At 43.7% G+C, this 16,945-nt stretch overlaps 1 pseudogene; it reads left to right on the forward strand.

The window, feature by feature from the left end:
* The first annotated feature begins 10,194 nt into the window (after nt 1-10,194).
* On the forward strand, nt 10,195-10,459 carry LOC131895183 (dynein light chain 2, cytoplasmic-like; annotated as a pseudogene).
* Nucleotides 10,460-16,945: the final 6,486 nt, after the last annotated feature.

The raw sequence follows: 16,945 nt of genomic DNA on the forward strand, positions 1-16,945 counted from the left end.
TTTTGTTGACCCACAACAGTACAAGAATTTCCCAGAGAAAAATGCCGAGGTAGAATTGGAAAAGCAAACCTAACCTCATTTTTTGGAGAAGAAAAGAATGAGGCAATATGAGATGCTGAAGTGATATTTCTTCAGTTGGGTGGACATTTAGTAGAGATTGTAGTGTTTTTACAAAAGTAAAAGGTGGGGAAGAGCCACATTTACCATCCAGGCTTAGTTTAAAATAGTTCAACTCATAATAACACATTGACTCTACTTAGTCAGTGCCTTGTTACCTACCACCCCTTTCATCCTCATGCTGAGAAGATCTGGACACCCAGGCCAAGCAACTGTTGATATGGTCAGTTTTAATTCTTCAAGACAATGTTGGAGCAAGAAAAAGAAGTCAGAGGGGGAGAGACAGTCATCTCAGGTGTTCACTCGACTGTCCAAGTACTGGGCTCTACAACAGAGTCACTCAATGCATTGGATGGAGTCCAGCACATTTCTTGTGTTACCTGTGTTTATGATTGGTTCTAAAGCTATCTCTACTTGGCCATAATGCAGTAAACACCAATCCATCCAGTTGCTCATTCAGCAAACAGCTTTTCTGAATGCTTACTTGACACAACACTGTTCTAAGACTAAGCTAGGTGCTAGGAATTTGGCGGTAAGACCATCTACGATTCTTTTATTTGTTTATGTTTTATTTTTATTTATTTATTTATTTTTTGAGACAGGGTTTCTCCGTGTAGCTTTGCTCCTTTCCTGGAACTCACTCTGTAGCTCAGGCTGGCCTTGAACTCACAGAGATCTGCCTGGCTCTGCCTCCTGAGTGCTGGGATTAAAGGCGTGCGCCACCACCGCCCGGCTATTTTTTTATTGATTCTTGGTGGATTTCACATCATGCATCATGCATTCCAATCCCATCTACTTCGCTGTCCCCTCGAAACTGCCCTCTTCTCTTGCAACCTCACCCCAAAACAAAACCAAATTGAAAAGAAAAGCCAAAACCCAAAACAAAGAACACACACACACACACACACACACACACACACACACACACACACACACAAGAAGAATCTTGTCATGGAAGCTGTAGTGTGGCCCAGTGAGTCACACAGTTTACCCTTTAGTCCATTCATCTTGTGCTCATTGCTGTGAGTCATTGGTCTGGTTCGAGGCCTCTGGTTTTGCTGCACCACCGCTAACAGGCTCTCACTGGGGCTCCTCTTGGATATCCTGTTGTCCTGTGTCATGGAGATTCTGCTCTTTTGGATTCGTAGGTTCATCCATTTCCCGAGCTCCAACAGAACCAACCATCCCAGGGCCAGTGAAGGGTGGGGCAGCACAGCACGGTTCCAATGATCTCTGACATGGCCCTGTGCAGCAGCTCGGGGCCCACATGTCACCATGGCTCTGGTGACAGCACAGGCCCCTCAGATCAGCATAGCCCACCCACCCCACCCCCAGCATCAACGTGGTCCCAGGTGGCTGGCCAGACCCAGGACATCTGCAGAGCCCTCAGTGGCAACTGGAGCCATGCACACCACAACAGACCCTGGCCTCCACAGGACCATGGACCCAGACACGGCCCTAGACAGCAGGACCGGCCACCCAGATCAGCATGAACCTGGGCGTGGCATGCTTCTCTGACACTGACATGGTCTGAGGTGGCCGACCAGACCCTGGTCCTCTACGTGACCTTCGGTGACAACAGGAGCCCTGGACATCAACTCAGACCCTGGCTGTTGCAGCAGCCTTGGCCCAGATGACACCATGGCCCCGGGTACCATCCACAATTCTTAATGAGATGGGGTATTTATTACAATGGCTTAGATAGAAACACACGAAAAAGGAAAAATATTCTTTTAAACCGTTGTTCACTCAGTTCTTTGTGATTATTTCACTCATGGGATAAAATACCTCCATGAGAACAGTTTCTATTTCCTTATATTGCTTTGGATCAGGAGCCCATCTAAAGTTGAAAAAATAAAAAATAAAAAAAAGAACAAAATGATCAGCCAAACAAACTCAGAAAACTAGTATTCTAGTATTTGTGTTTGAGCCTGAAAGACAAATGCTAAGAATTGCTACTTAGAAAACAGAAGAGGAAAAATCAATCCTAAATAAGAGGTTGAGTTAAAAAACGAACCTGGGCTTTCTTTGGGTAAGCCATTGGTTTAGAAATTAAGAAACACTTCTTGGACACAAGGATGCTTCTCCAACTATACTTCCTGTATAGACCACCTAAGGAGTGGTCTCTCCTAGCTGCACCCACTCCTATTAAAATGCACCTCAACACCACCAAGTACACTATGGAGCTGGGTTTGGGACTGTCCACCTGTAATCCCAGCACCGGGGAGACAGAGGCAGGAGGATCAGAAATTCAAGACCAGCCTCAGCTACACAGTTCAAACCTACTCAGCCCTACATGAGCTACTGTCTTTAAAAAAAAAATGTTTTGGGAAACAGGACAATGAGAAAAACCCTTCACTTTATGACAGAGTGCAATTTACCAAGTGCGCCATGAAGACAGATCTGCAATCACCAGTTCCCTGAGCAGCAGACTTTCTTTCTAGCCACTTTAGTGAGAGGAATGATGCTCCCTGTGACATCTGCTGCCTTGGCAAATGGCAGAGGAAACATGTGCTGTAAAACTAACAGCTCTGAACCATAGAAAACACCTCTGAGGCGACTTTCCAGGGGCCCTGTAGCCCAAAGGGACCCGTGGGCATCCTGGAAAGACCTGGCATCTTTAGTTCACCTCTTTGGGTTTCAAGAAACAGATTCAGTTCATCTTTTTCTAATAGTAAGTCGTTTTTATGGATACAACACCAAAAGGACAGCAGGAATCTGGCGTCAGGCCCCAAATTATCTGGACAGTGCCCCTCACCTTTAAAGGCTTGGAGTGGAGAGTCACCCTGCTCATCTCCCTGCCTGATGATGACTCCTCACCTCCTCCCTGGTGTTCTGCCATGCCCATTCTCTTTCCAAGCTTCTGCTTTTGGCTTTTGCATTTTCTCGATTGTTTTCAAGTTCAATCTCAAGAGACAATCACTGTTGTCTCTTTTGGGGCAGAGCCTCTAACAATAGACCACTGCTGCTGCCTAGGTAACCAGTCAGCCAATGACTTGGCAGCTTTTAAGCCCTGACAAATCAATATGTGAAGAGATAAGTCACATGTTCTAGACCCTGGCTGCATCAGAACAAAGAATAGTTTGCCTTTCTTGATTCTTAGCAGAAGCTGGCACCAGACACTTCCTCTTTTTTTTTTTTTTTTTTTTTTTTGGTTTTTCGAGACAGGGTTTCTCTGTGTAGCTTTGCGCCTTTCCTGGATCCCACTCCGTAGACCAGGCTGGCCTCGAACTCACAAAGATCCACCTGCCTCTGTCTCCTGAGTGCTGGGATTAAAGCAGTGCGCCACCACCACCCGGCCAGACACTTCCTCTTAAAAGACTGTTTTGTCTAATCCTCTTAGAAAAAAGCCTGATGTTTGCTTGGGTTTTGCTTGCGTTACCTAAAGAGGTCCTTTTTGTTAAGGATCCATTAATTTCCAACATTGAACTTTTGCTGTGGGGTGGTCTTTCTGTACACTGTGAATATGTGTTGCTACCATTGGTTAATAAAGAAGCTGCTATGGCCTATAGCAAGGCAGAATATAGCCAGGTGGAGGATCCAAGCAGAGAGACAAGGAGAAGAAGGCAGAGTTGGGCAGATGCCAGCCTGTCGCCTAAGAAGCAAGATATGAAAGTACTGGTAAGTCACTGGCCACGTGGCTTAATAGAAATGGGTTAATTTAAGATGAAAGAGCTAGCTAGCAAGAAGCCTGAGCCATAGACCAAACAGTTTGTAATTAATATGAAGCCTCTGACTGGTTATTCGGGTACCAGTAGGTAGGAAAGATCTATTCAGCTGCAGGTTCTTGTGACCAGTATAGTCCAAATGCATCTCTTAGACAGCTCCTCCTAGTCCAAAGCAGTGTTTTTTGTTCCTAATAATACTCAAGTACATGGAAGTTGCAGAGAATGAGTATAATGTCCAAATCAGCAAGGCTGTTTTATCCCTAGATAAAGAGATATCTTTATCCTGAATAAGCCCACACTGGGATTTTTTTTCAAAGCCCTTTTCTGAGTGGGAAAGAAAATGTTCTATGCTCTTACTTTATAATTTTGTTTTGAGATGCCCCCTAAAGATCAATTTTTTTTAAAGGCTTGGTTTCAATCCTGTGGTATTATTGGGAAATAGTGGAACTGTAAAGAGTTTGGACATAATGGGAGGAGGTTTGGTCTTTGGAAGCACTATTTTGAAGGGGTTATTGGGACCCCATCCTTTCCTTAGAAGCCACAAAGCAAAGACAAGCTGTATGCTCCTACCACAACACACTGTCTCCATAGTTCCAAAGTCACAGGGCCAAGTCACCAGGGATTGAAGTCTCAGAGGCTGTGATCCAAACTTGATTTATCTGAGACATTTGTTACAGTGGTGGAAAACAAACCAACACACTTCCTGATTTCTAGAGGTACCACTTCTACATTTACATGATAACGTCAAAAAAAAAAAAAGTCATAAGTCACTCCAGTTCTTAGGAATTATGTAAACGAAACAATGGATTAGTTAGTTATTATGTTAGTTGATATTGTGTAGATATAATTTGATGTGTTCAGGGTTTGTCTGATGCCATTCATTCTTACCTCTGAAATTCTGTTCCACTATGACTTTCAATGACTCCTTTAAAGTATTCAAGGACTTTTCACCTGTTCCGAGTCTTCCATTGTTTTCTATTAAATAAAATAGCACCACAGTGTTGGATAAATTAGGATTGATTTCTATTTAACAGCGGCTCTGAGGCTGGGAGAGATATTTAAATATCCTTGTCTCTCACCTTATCCCTTTGCCTAGTGGGGCAGCAGACCTTTGCTGCTCTCCACAGCTTTTCTTATTCACATGATTGTAAAAGCAGACCATTAGCAGATTTTACCACCTAAGATATCTTCTTCCTCAAACCTGAGTGGGTTGGAGACCGTACCCCAGTAGAATTTATGCTAGCCCTGTTCAAAATGCTAATGCCTAGTAACTCCTTGAGGTGGTTTCTAATACCATCCCAGAGGGACCGGGAAGCTGTTTCTTTGTTTCTCTATGCCATGGTTTGAATGTTTGTGTTCATTGAAAATCCATGTTGAAACAATGTCTGGAGGTTAGAAGGTGATTAGCCTGAGAGGGCTCCATCTTCATCAGTGGGGTCACTGTTCTTATAAAAGGGCTTGAGAGAACTAAGTACAGCTTTTCTGCCATGTAAGAACATGACATTTCCTCTCCACAGGATACAGTGACAAGATACTGTCTCCGGAGGAGAAAACCTTTACAGACACCAAGTGTAAGAATTCCTAGCCACTCTCCCAGCTACATGACCGCACAGGCACTGTCCAGTAGCCAGGAAAGATGCTTCGTCATCCCAGGGCCAGGGCCTTATGTCCTACATAATCCGTGCACTGCATGATCACATAATTTGTGCGCAGTGTGATCATGTAATCTATGCACATGCGTGGTACAGCTACGTAAGCCCATATTCGCATGTGCGGGGGTGGGGAGGGACCTATAAAAGTGGGTTCTACCTATTCTTTCTCTCTCTCTTCCTTCATGGTCATTCCATAGGCCTATGCACACCCCCTCTCTATTCCCTTAATAAACTCCCCCCCCCCCCCCCCAGACAGGGTTTCTCTGTGTAGCTTTGCGCTTTCCTGGAACTCACTCTGTAGCCCAGGCTGGCCTCAAACTCACAGACATCCGCCTGCCTCTGACTCCCAAGTGCTGGGATTAAAGGCATGCGCCACCACTGCCCGGCTCCCTTAATAAACTCTTATGGTGGGTTTTGTTGTGCCTCATGGCTTCTCTCATATGGTAAACAGTGCCACTTAATAAACAACACCAAGTCTGCTCGCGCTTTGGATATCTTGCTTCCAGAATGGTGAGAAACCCATCCTGTTCCTAGCCTGTTATATTTTGTCATAGTAGTACAATTGAACTAAGAGGAAAGCCTGACACGAAATCATCTCAGAAGGAACCTGATTGTTAGCTGTTTACCTTTTACTCGGTGATTCCTCCAGGCAGTAAAACAAGCTGGTGACATTTGCTATGGAATGTCAGTATGCTAGTCTGTAGTATGCCAGAGCGCACAGGGGTATTTCAGCCTTTGGATTCCTTCAGAGTCATCACTGACCATGACCTCAGATCCTCAGTCTCTCTCTTTCCTCAAATTCTGAAGTTGCCTTCCTCTCTCCCCATTTAGTATTGTTGTGTTGGGTAAGTTTCCCAACTTTTCATTTTAATACTACGAACATTTTCAGAGTCTCTGATTATGCTTTCTGTCTTCTTTGTTTTGAAATCCTTCTATCCCAAGGTGCTGCCTTGTATTGATTGGGCCCGTTGGGCCAGGCTGTGCTGCAGAAACCCTAAGAGTCTCGGTGACATATAGTTCATACTTGCCATTTATCGGGGCTGGTTTCCTTTCATTGCAGTTGATCAGGGATCCAGGCTAGAGGTTTCATCCTGATGAATGATTCAGTGATGTCATTGGCAGGAAGAAGGGGAACGGCCCGCCCTTTAAGAAATGCCATTCAATCCTCCTGTCGTAGCCCTGAGTGTTTGAATCACGTGAACACTTACTACTGTTTTCTGACCTGCCTGCTTCCTTACTTCTTTCCCTGTAGCTGTTCCCAGAGGAGCAATCCTTGACCTTCTTCTAACAGATATTCTTTCTTGGCAGTTTCTTAGAAACCATGGTCTCCAGTACTGGTTCCTTGTGAATGATTTAGATATTATTTGAAACCCAATTTCCCCGGGTCCCAATTCCTCAGTTCATAGCCATTGGCCTCCTTCCATGATGGCCTGGACACCTCTTATCAAACAAAGAACTTAACACCCCCAGAAGAACCGTATTTCCTCCTGACTGCCTCATTTCTGTTAAGATCTCTTTCCCTGCCCTCAGTTAAACGCTCACATTATTTTAGAATGTGTCTGACATTCATCCCTCTCTCCGTTATGCCCAAGTTCTTGGCTTTCCTCATCTCCTGGAGGATAACTGCCTCCCGGGAGCCTCTCCACCACACTTTCAGCCTTTTCCTATGACTCAAGGCTGCGTGTTACATGACACTGGGGACACCATTCACAACCCCACTCCACATCAATGGCATCTCCTGCGGCGCTGCTCCAAATGGCCTTACAAGGCCATGCCTGTAGAAATCTGCCTACAGTTCAATTTGAATCCTGACATTATACTCTGCTCAGAAATCTTTGGTACTAGGAGGATTACGAGTTTGGGACCAGCCTGGGCTACACAGAGAGTCCTAGACTACAAAACACCCCTCCCCATCCCACTCACACATCATCCTCGTTTTCCCCATTCTAATAAGAATGAAGGACTGGGGCTGGAGAGATGGCTCAGAGGTTAAGAGCACTGGCTGTTCTTCCAGAGGTCCTGAGTTCAATTCCCAGCACCCACATGGTGGCTCACAACCATCTGTAATGAGATCTGGCTCCCTCTTCTAGCTTGCAGGGATACATGCAGACAGAACACTGTATACATAATAAATAAATAAATCTTTAAAAAAAAAATGAAGGACCACGTTGCCTTGGCTCGGTCCTCCTCCTGTCACAGCAGAAGTCATCCTCCCCACATCACCATGAATTTCCTGTTCTGTCGAATACTAGGTAGTAATTGATCTGCTTCATGATAATGATTGAAGGATACTAACATTTGCTTGATGAATGAGAAGTTACTCCTTAGTTGGCACAACAAATTAATAAAGACCCATGGGTTACAAAAGATACAGGGAAAAAAAAGCAAGTTAAAATGGCTTACGTTTAACTGTGGCCCCTTGTCAATCCTGAGAGTATAACTGAACTGTCTGTCATTTTGAATAGTTTCTTCGCTACTTGACAAAAAAAAAAATAAAAAAAATAAAAAAAATAAAAAAAAAAAAAAATGGAGGAGGTGAGTTTAAGAAGAGGATGTCTTGGCTCCCACACATGAGAACACATCCAAGTGCCTCAGGCATGTCTGGCTGCCAGGCTCCACTGAGATCCGCAGGACTCCCCCGGTGCCTTTCTGTTGAGGGAGCTGAAACACAGCAGGCCTGTCTGGCAGGAACTGGAGCCAAGGAGGAGCCACAGCTGCTGCCGGGGATGCTGCCCAAGGCAACCAGAGGGAAAGAGAAAGACTTCTTTCTCTTGTCCCTGCATGGCCCACTGGTGCCTCTACTGGCTGACCCTAGAATCTGGAGCACTCAGTCTCCACAGCTCAGAGCAGAAAGGGAAAGGGAAGTGGGTGGGCCTTCCCAGTCTACCAGCACAGGTCGTTCCCCCGGTGTCACACAACGGAAGTTGGGTTGTGGCTCTGTCTGTGGTAGATATGTGCCTTCCACAAAGAGGAAACCCAAAGGGCCTGGCTGAAGAGTTAGCCTTTGTCCAGGAAAAAAAAAAAAAAAGAGGAAGTTGTGGAAGGAAGGGAAGGAGTTAAGGTAATTTATCTCTAGTTATAAAATACCAGAAGCAGGAAGGAAATGTTTGGGCTCTAAGATACAAAGCGAAGCAATTCTGAAGAATAAGAACTAAGAACATAAAGCAGGGCTTCCCTCCCTGAGTTTGGGTTTGCCGACTGTAGTCCTGACATCGGAAGTGGGACGCGGTCATTGTTTCCCATCTGTGAGTCACACAGTGAGCTGGTCACTCTGCTGCTGTCCATATGAGCCCCATGTTGGGCTTTGCTAATATTTCTTTCATCTTTTGAAGTGGCTGGAGAGCACTCGAGGTAGTGACCTTTAAAGATCTCTGATAGACACAAAGTGGATAAAATGGTCCTTCAGTTTATTCCTACTTCAAAATGCCCAGGTCACACGCTCGGGTTGGCTTTTTAGAGAAACGGCTTGATTTGACTTTCAAGTGACATTGATGGAATGTGCACAAAACTAATGTGAACATAATTAATAATAATAATAATGATGATAATGGAAATGCAGCTAGGTGTGCTGAGCAGATTGAGAGACTTTGCATCATTCTTAGGGTAAGACTGATTAGTGATTAATGCCCTTTTGAAAATTTAACAGTAGATTATTTCATGCTATTTTCCACAACTGGGTACACTAAATTTTTGTGAGCCATGTAACATCTGACATAAGGAGATACACATAACATATTAATATATGTGTCAGATGTTAACATATAATACACATTATATTAGCTAATATACATGATATATGATAAATATGGGGATGGTATAGGGGAACTATGTCATACAAGCTAGGTATCTGTGGATTGCTGACTTTACAACTATTAACATCAGTTAGTAAATATCAGTCCCCAGGCAGCTGGAAATATTAGTTCACCCCTCTACAGCCTAGTACTCATAATTCATTCAATCACTATTCACTTATTCATTCATTATACATGAATGAGGGGCATGTTACCTTCCATGAATTAAATGAAGATTTATTGTGACTATGTGCTCAACTTTGCATTATGGTAAACAAAATAGACGAGGAGCTAAGAGTCAAGTGCAGGTTATACTAACAAAGGGCTTGCTCTTTAGCAGTGGGGATGGGTTTTTAGCAGCATGACTACAGACTCAGTGGTTAGTGGAAAAACAGTGTTCGTTGGGAATGCGTGCCATCCCTCTTGAGCGTCCAGGGAAGGTTTCTCAAGAGGCTAATATAGACAACTTGAAGGAGTTGATTCTTGCCTCCCACCATGTGGAGTCTAGGGTTCAAACTCAGGTTGTTAGGCTTGGTGGCAAGTATCTTTACCCACTGAGCAATCCTACTGGCCTCACCCATGGATATCTTCAGTGCACCGACCTTCGGAGCTGACTATAGCTCCATGTTCAGAAAGCCTACCTGGTCTACTGTGTCTTTATCTACCTTACCTTGGAGCTAAGTATGTAGCACAAAAATGTTAGCTTGTCAAGGGCAAGGGATTTAATCTCTTCTGTTCACTGTCGTATTCATACATTAATAACAGTAGTTAGATTATAGTTGATAAACATTTGCTGAATGAGTGAGTATTTAGGATATCTATAAGAGTTTGAAAAAGAAAATGAAGAATAGAAAATTTGTGGAGGGGGGAGTCCAGCTATGCAGCTATGAGGAAGTCATCATCTCTGCTGGCATGAGACTTTTCAGTGATGCAACTGTTTTGGGGTCAACCACACTCCCTGTCGCGATGTCTGACCAGATGGTAGAGATCAAGAACGCAGACATTTCTAAGGACATGCAACAGGATGGCATTGACTGTGCCACACAGACCATGAAAAAATGCAACACAGAGAAGAACATTGCTGCCTAAATGAAGAAGATAAGAAGTAAAACTCTATTTGGCTTTGTACCATGGGACACAATTTTGGCTCAACTATGCCACATGTGAGTCAAAGCATTTCATCTATTTTTCTACGGGGCAAGTTGCAACTCTCTTCTTCAAGTCAGGCTAGGTGTTAGATGAAGGTGTCAGTCATGGCTGCAGTGACAGCAAGCAGGGGATGTTGCTGGGACTGTTCTGCACTGGGGCCAGCATCAGGAAGTCCTCTCCAATGTTTGTGTTACCGCGTGTACCGTACACTCGATTTCATGTGTGTGTTCCAGTAAACAGAAAACAAACTTTTTCCTGCTTGGTTGCAGTGTGTGTGTCGGGGGGTGGGTGGGTGGGAGGGCGCTCCTTTATGTTTATTTTTTAAGGCTTTAAAAATATTTTTGGTTGTACTACACTAAAAAGTCTCCACCAGCCCTCCTTTCTCTCTGCTCCCTTACACAAAATAAAAGGCCCCCCACAAAGCAGGAAAGACTAGGAGGACTGAGGAGAAAAAAAGAAAAAAACAAAAAGAACACTTAATGAATCTGATACTGGCTTAGTCACCTTCCTGTTGCTGGGATAAAATACCCTGACAGAAGCAACTCAAGAGCAAAGGGTGTTTTATTTTGGGTCACAGTCCATCATAGCAGAGCTTGAGGCAACAGGCCACATTGCATACACAGTCAAGAAGCAGAGAGTGAGGAATGCTTGCACTTAGCTCAACTTCTCCTTTTCACACAATCCAGTATCACAGGCCAGGATCTTAGGGAATGGTGCCACCCACAATGGGCAGGTCTTCTTACTTCTTCAATTAATCTAATCAAGATAATCCCCCACAGACAGGCCCAGAGAGGCCCATCTCTCAGTCTCATAGGGGATTCTAGGAGTCATTATGCTGGCAATTGAGATAACCATAACCAACAAGCAAGTACTAAGAAAGGTTTTGTGATAGTGAATGGGCCTTCAAAACATAATTAGATATGGGTTTTATCCTCAAAGCATTCACACCAAGTAAAACCATTATCTACAGAATCAAAATAGATTTTCATGTACATAAAAATCAGTATGGCAGGCTAATGAGAAGGCCCAGCAGGTAAAAGCGCTTACCACCAAGCCTAACAACCTGGGACCCACAAGTTGTTCTCTGACCACGTGCAAACCATAATACACATACGTGTAAATGAATAAATTAAAATACCAGGAAGGATCAGAACCAATAGTAATTTGGGTTTTAACAAAATAGGAATTTCATATCCCTTTAATTTCAATATTTAAAAAATTCTCAGCATGCTAACCTTGGTGAAGGCTGCAGGACCATAGTAACCCTCACACAAAGCTAACAAGAAGGAAATTTCAGAAAGCATATCGGAGAACAGTTTCTTAGTTATTCAGTAAAGGTAACATAAAACATCAACTGTCTTCACACACTCTCTCATGTATCCATGGATACATGTACTTAATGCTAACTAAAGCCCTGTTGGAAATGAATAGCCAGCAACAAACAAGATATTTTATTAGTAGCAGAAAAGATAAATAAACTGTGGCAGCAGACAAACAATAGAATCTTCTAGAGCTGTGAAAGCAAATGGGCTTGAACAATAATTATTCACATGACTCAATCTCACAGATACACCCAGCTTTAAAAAAAAAATCAAAAGCTGGGTGGTGGTGGCACACATCTTTAGTCTCAGCATTCAGGAGGCAGAGGCAGGTTGGTCTCTGTGAGTTCTAGGCCAGCCTGGTCTACGAAGTGAGTTCCAGGATAACCAGAGCTACATAGTAAGACCCTATCTCAAGACAAAACAAAGTAATAATAATAATAATAATAATAATAACATGATATTAGTAATAATAATAATAATAATAAATACCAAGGTAAAATGGTAATACAGCATGATACCATTATAAGAAAACCAATACATTATTTATATATACACATACACATATATGTAGGAAAATAAAAACTGCCTGGTAGTGTGACCAACTATCTCAGCTTGCCTAGAACTTTCTCTGGTTAGCACTGGAAATCATGTGTCCTGGTATAGACACATCTCTGTGGTGGTTTGAATAAGAATGGTCTCCATAGGTTTGTGTATTTGAATGCTTAGTCACCAGAGTTGCACTACTTGAGAAGGATTAGAAGGTGTGGCCTTGCTGGAGGAAGTGTGTCACTGGAGGTGGACTTTGAGGTTTCAAAAGTCCAAGACAGTCCCAGGGTCTCTCTCTTCCTGCTGCCTGCAGATCCAGATGTAGAACTCTCAGCTCCTTCTCCAGCACCATGTCTGCCTGTGTGTTGCCCTGCTTCCCACCCACCATGATGATAACAGACTAACCCTGTGAAACTGGAAGGCAGCCCCAGTTGAATGCTTTCTTTTATAAGAGTTGCTGTGATCATGGTGTCTCTTCACAGCAATAGGACACTGAGTAAGACAGTCTCTGTCCCAGACAAACCCAGACAGTAGGTGACCTGGCTTGAGAAGGGCAAACCCTCAACTGAGAATAGTGGTTGCTTCTTGAAGGAAGAAAGCAACTGGAAACCAGATGTATTTGTGGTACGTTTTCCTAAGATGGATTATTATCAAACTGGTGAGAGAATGCAGTGTGGTCAGGTCTGGAATGAGGAAACCAAAGAATAAAGCTATCTTGGAAAAAGAAAGTGCTTCTCAGGGTAGCCACGTACCCACACACACAGCAGGCCATGGAGAAAAGGTAACCTTTTGTTTTCATCAGAACCTGTAAACAGACTGGAGCAAGAGCCAGTCTGAGGTGTTTCTTTGAATCTTTGTCCCTGCTCTCCTAGACCATGTCCCCCACTCCATGCACCTAGACAGCTACTGCAAAGCCCAGACTGCAAGGCTCCTTGTCCTAGAACATTACAGAAACACATGCACACACCCACACCCATAGCCAACACTCCTAAAGCAGCCTCCTAAACTTCTTGGAAAAGTACAGTGTCTCCCTAAACAAGGTCCAGATGGGGACCATGTGTGCCACTGAGTTCTGTTAGCAGCACATGGGAAGCACTGGAGCCGGGACTCTGGAAACAGCTCTAAATTATGGAGCTGCCACTTACTGGCTATATGACTGTTTGTTTGTTTTTTGTTTTTCCTACTCTTTTACTCTTAGCTTTTTGGGGGGCCCGCCACCTAGCTCCCAAATAGCTCCTTCATCACACATGGAGGCTTATTGTCTGCCCTTAGCTTGGCTTGTTTCTTGCCAGCTTTTCTTAACTTAAATTATCTCATCTACCTTTTGTCTCTGGGCTTTTTCCTTTTCTTACTTCTGTATATCTTACTTTCATGCTTACTCTGTGGCTGGCTGTGTGGCTGTGTGGCGGTGTGGCTGGCCTGTAGTATCCTCCTCTCCTTGTTTTCTTGCTCTTCTTCTCTTCTCAGATTTCTCCTCCTTTTATTCTCTCTGCCTGCCAGCCCCACCTATCCTTTCTCCTGCCTCGCTATTGGCCATTCAGCTCTTTATTAGACCATCAGGTGTTTTAGACAGGCACAGTGACACAGCTTCACAGAGTTAAACAAATGCAACATGAAAGAATGCAACACATCTTTGCATCATTAAACAAATATTCCACAGCATAAACAAATGCAACCCATCTTAAAGTAATATTCTACAACATGTGACCTTGGACAACTCAGTTCTTCTCAATTCCTCTACGTTAAAGTGGGTGGCACTCTGTGCTGGCTAGTTTTATGTCAACTTGACATAGGCTAAAGTCCCCTGAGAGGAGGGAACCTCAATTGAGAAAATGCTTTCATAAGGTCAGGCTGTAGGCAAGCCTATAAGGCTGTGGTTCTCAACCTTCCTGATGCTACAACCCTTTAATACAGTTCCTCATGTTGTGGTAACCTACAACCATAAAATTATTTCATTGCTACTGTTATGAATCATAATGTAAATATCTGATATGCAGGATATTTGATATGTGACCCCTGTGGGGGTCACGACCCACATCTTGAGAACTGCCGATAAAGTACATTTCCTTAATTAATGATCAATGTGGGAGGCCCAGCCCACTGCGGGTGGTGCCACCCCTGCCCTGGTGGTCCTAGCGTTATAAGAAAGCAGGCTGAGCAAGCCAGTTAGCAGCAATCCTCTATGGCCTCTGCATCAGCTCCTGCCTTGTTTGAGTTCCTGCCCTTGCTTCCTTCAATGGACTGTGACTCTGAATAAAGCCAAATAACCCTTTCCTCCCCAAGTTACTTTTGGGCATAGTGTTTCATCACAGCAATACTAACCTTAACCAAGACTCCATCCCTCCCAAGGTAGACACTGGATCTAAGGACGTGCTAGGTACCCTGTTTGTAAGTACAGTGAAGGTTTCATAAATGGCCAATTGGTTAAAATTTATACATTGAAATAAACTCCCTTCTAAGGAGTAAGGGCAAAGTATATTACATACATATTTCAATACTATGCAAATTATTTTAAACTGTGATATAAGATTAAAATAAACCCAGTGAGGAAAGATGTGAAGAGTCAACTTCTCATTCTTACCAAACCATCTGTGGGAGAGTTAAAATTAGAACATTCTTGTGACAGAGAATTGTCATGTTCATTGAACTGCATTGAGAAAATAACGGTCAGGTTCTGTTTAGTGTAACGGTTCCTACGAAAGTAATTAAAATCTGAAGTTCTGGTTCTATTTTTTTTTTTGGACATAATGTGTGCTTAAAATGGGCTCTAATTGTCCCTATTTACACCCTGACTACTGAGTGCCAGTCCCCACTGCCGACAACTCTGTAATTAGTTCCATTCAAGAGCAAAACCACGGCCATGTCTCAGCTGCTTTCTGGCTTCTGAGCCTAGGAGGCAAAGGAGAGGTTGGGTTTTTTTATTTCTTATTTTTGGCTTCCTTGCAAAATGGAATTTAAATCTGCCACAAGAAGTCAGTTGCAAGAATGATAATTGCACAGTGTGTTATAATTGATTTATAAAGGCCTTGGGAAGGAGTGAAGATCTCCTGGCTAAAACTGTCAAATGAATAACCAGTGATGTGTGAAGTTTTCCTTCCTTGGGATGTTAAGGGCTACATCGAGAATACACTCAGAATGTTGACCTATTTAACATACAGTGTGCAACCAGTTGATCTCATGGAAATATTTCAGATCACTTGCATAAATCTCACTATCTTTTTTACAATTATTTTAAAAATTTTATTTTATGCATATGGGTGTTTTGCCTTCATGTATGTCTGTGTACCACATGTGTACATGTCCACAGAAGCCAGAAGAGGGCATTGAGTCTCTTGGAAATGGAGTTACAGATGGTTTTGAACCACATGAGGGTACTGGGAATTGAATCTAGGTCCTCTGGAGGAGCACCAACGCTCGTAACCTCTGGCCATCTCTCCAACCCCAAATGTCACTTTCATGCCTAGTCACCACTCTGTGTCATGTTCAGTAGTCTGTGCTTTTTAGAGGAAGGCTTTTAATGAATGGGGTAAAAGCCTGTATAAGAATGTATGTAATTTTTTTATTATATGTTTTTTTTTATTATATTCACCCCATTACTCTATCACATCCCCTTCCTACTTTTGCTGAGTCCTTTCCTCTTTCAAATAAAACCCTTTCTGGCTCTCATGGCTTTTTGTTTTTGTGAGTGTAATTCTTCTGCAGAATACTGAACATGAAGCAGATTAACGACTAGTCAAGAAAGTGATTTTTACATCAATATGGGAAGCTAAGCAGTGGCTCTGTCTCTGAGGAAAACATCAAACCCTCCCCAGCAACCACTGGCTGCTCCTCGGGAAGGGTGGGGCCTTGTGTGCCTCTCCCGGTCCATGACAGAATGCCTTCGAGCCCCTGTTTTGTGCAGATATTCACGGCTGTGTGAGTTCATGACAGTAACGGCCATGCCATGCCCCAAAGACGGCCATTCCGCAACACCCTTCCCTCCTTCCTGTGGCTCTTCCATTCTTTCTCCGGTGATGTTCTCTGCACCCGAGAGAGGGTGATACAGATGTATTTGGGACTGTCACTTCTCAGGACTTGGACCAGTTAACCACCTCTGCAGTAAAAAGAAGTGGGTGCACACACTGACAAATGCTTAGAAGGCAGCTGGATGAGCTGCATGCAAGCATCTTACTGGTTTAGTTCAGCCCAGGGGTCTCTATGGCGGAAGTTTAACCCTTCCACACTTACCCGAGAGTGATGTATTCCACCTTACCCTCTGAGGCGAGTTTCTAGTCGCATACTTTGTCTTTTGCTCCTCTTTGAATCCTTCCCATTTTGTGTTATCTTTCCCTCTTCTTCATTTTACCAGTTTGTAAACATCCTATTTGTTAGGTCTCAAAACCAGGGACAATGGGCTACCTGGGGTTTCTATTAACGTATCAAAGCGGACGCTGCCCGCCCTGCTAGATTCTCCCGGCATCCTTCAGTCTCTACCTGTTACAGGGTTATGACTCGCATACCCCGCCCCCTACCCTAAACTTCTCCAGCTGCCCTCCCCCCAGCTGCCCTCCCCCCAGCTGCCCTCCCCACAGCTGCCCTTCCCTATATAATCCAGCCGTTTTGGTTTCCTCGTTCCTCTTTTTTGGTCTACCCATTACTCTCTTGGTTAATCTCTTGGCCCAGGCCCCCCTCTTGGTTGGTGGCTCCTCTCTCCTTTCCTA

Source organism: Peromyscus eremicus, chromosome 18, assembly GCF_949786415.1.
Source record: "Peromyscus eremicus chromosome 18, PerEre_H2_v1, whole genome shotgun sequence".
Taxonomy (NCBI): domain Eukaryota; kingdom Metazoa; phylum Chordata; class Mammalia; order Rodentia; family Cricetidae; genus Peromyscus; species Peromyscus eremicus.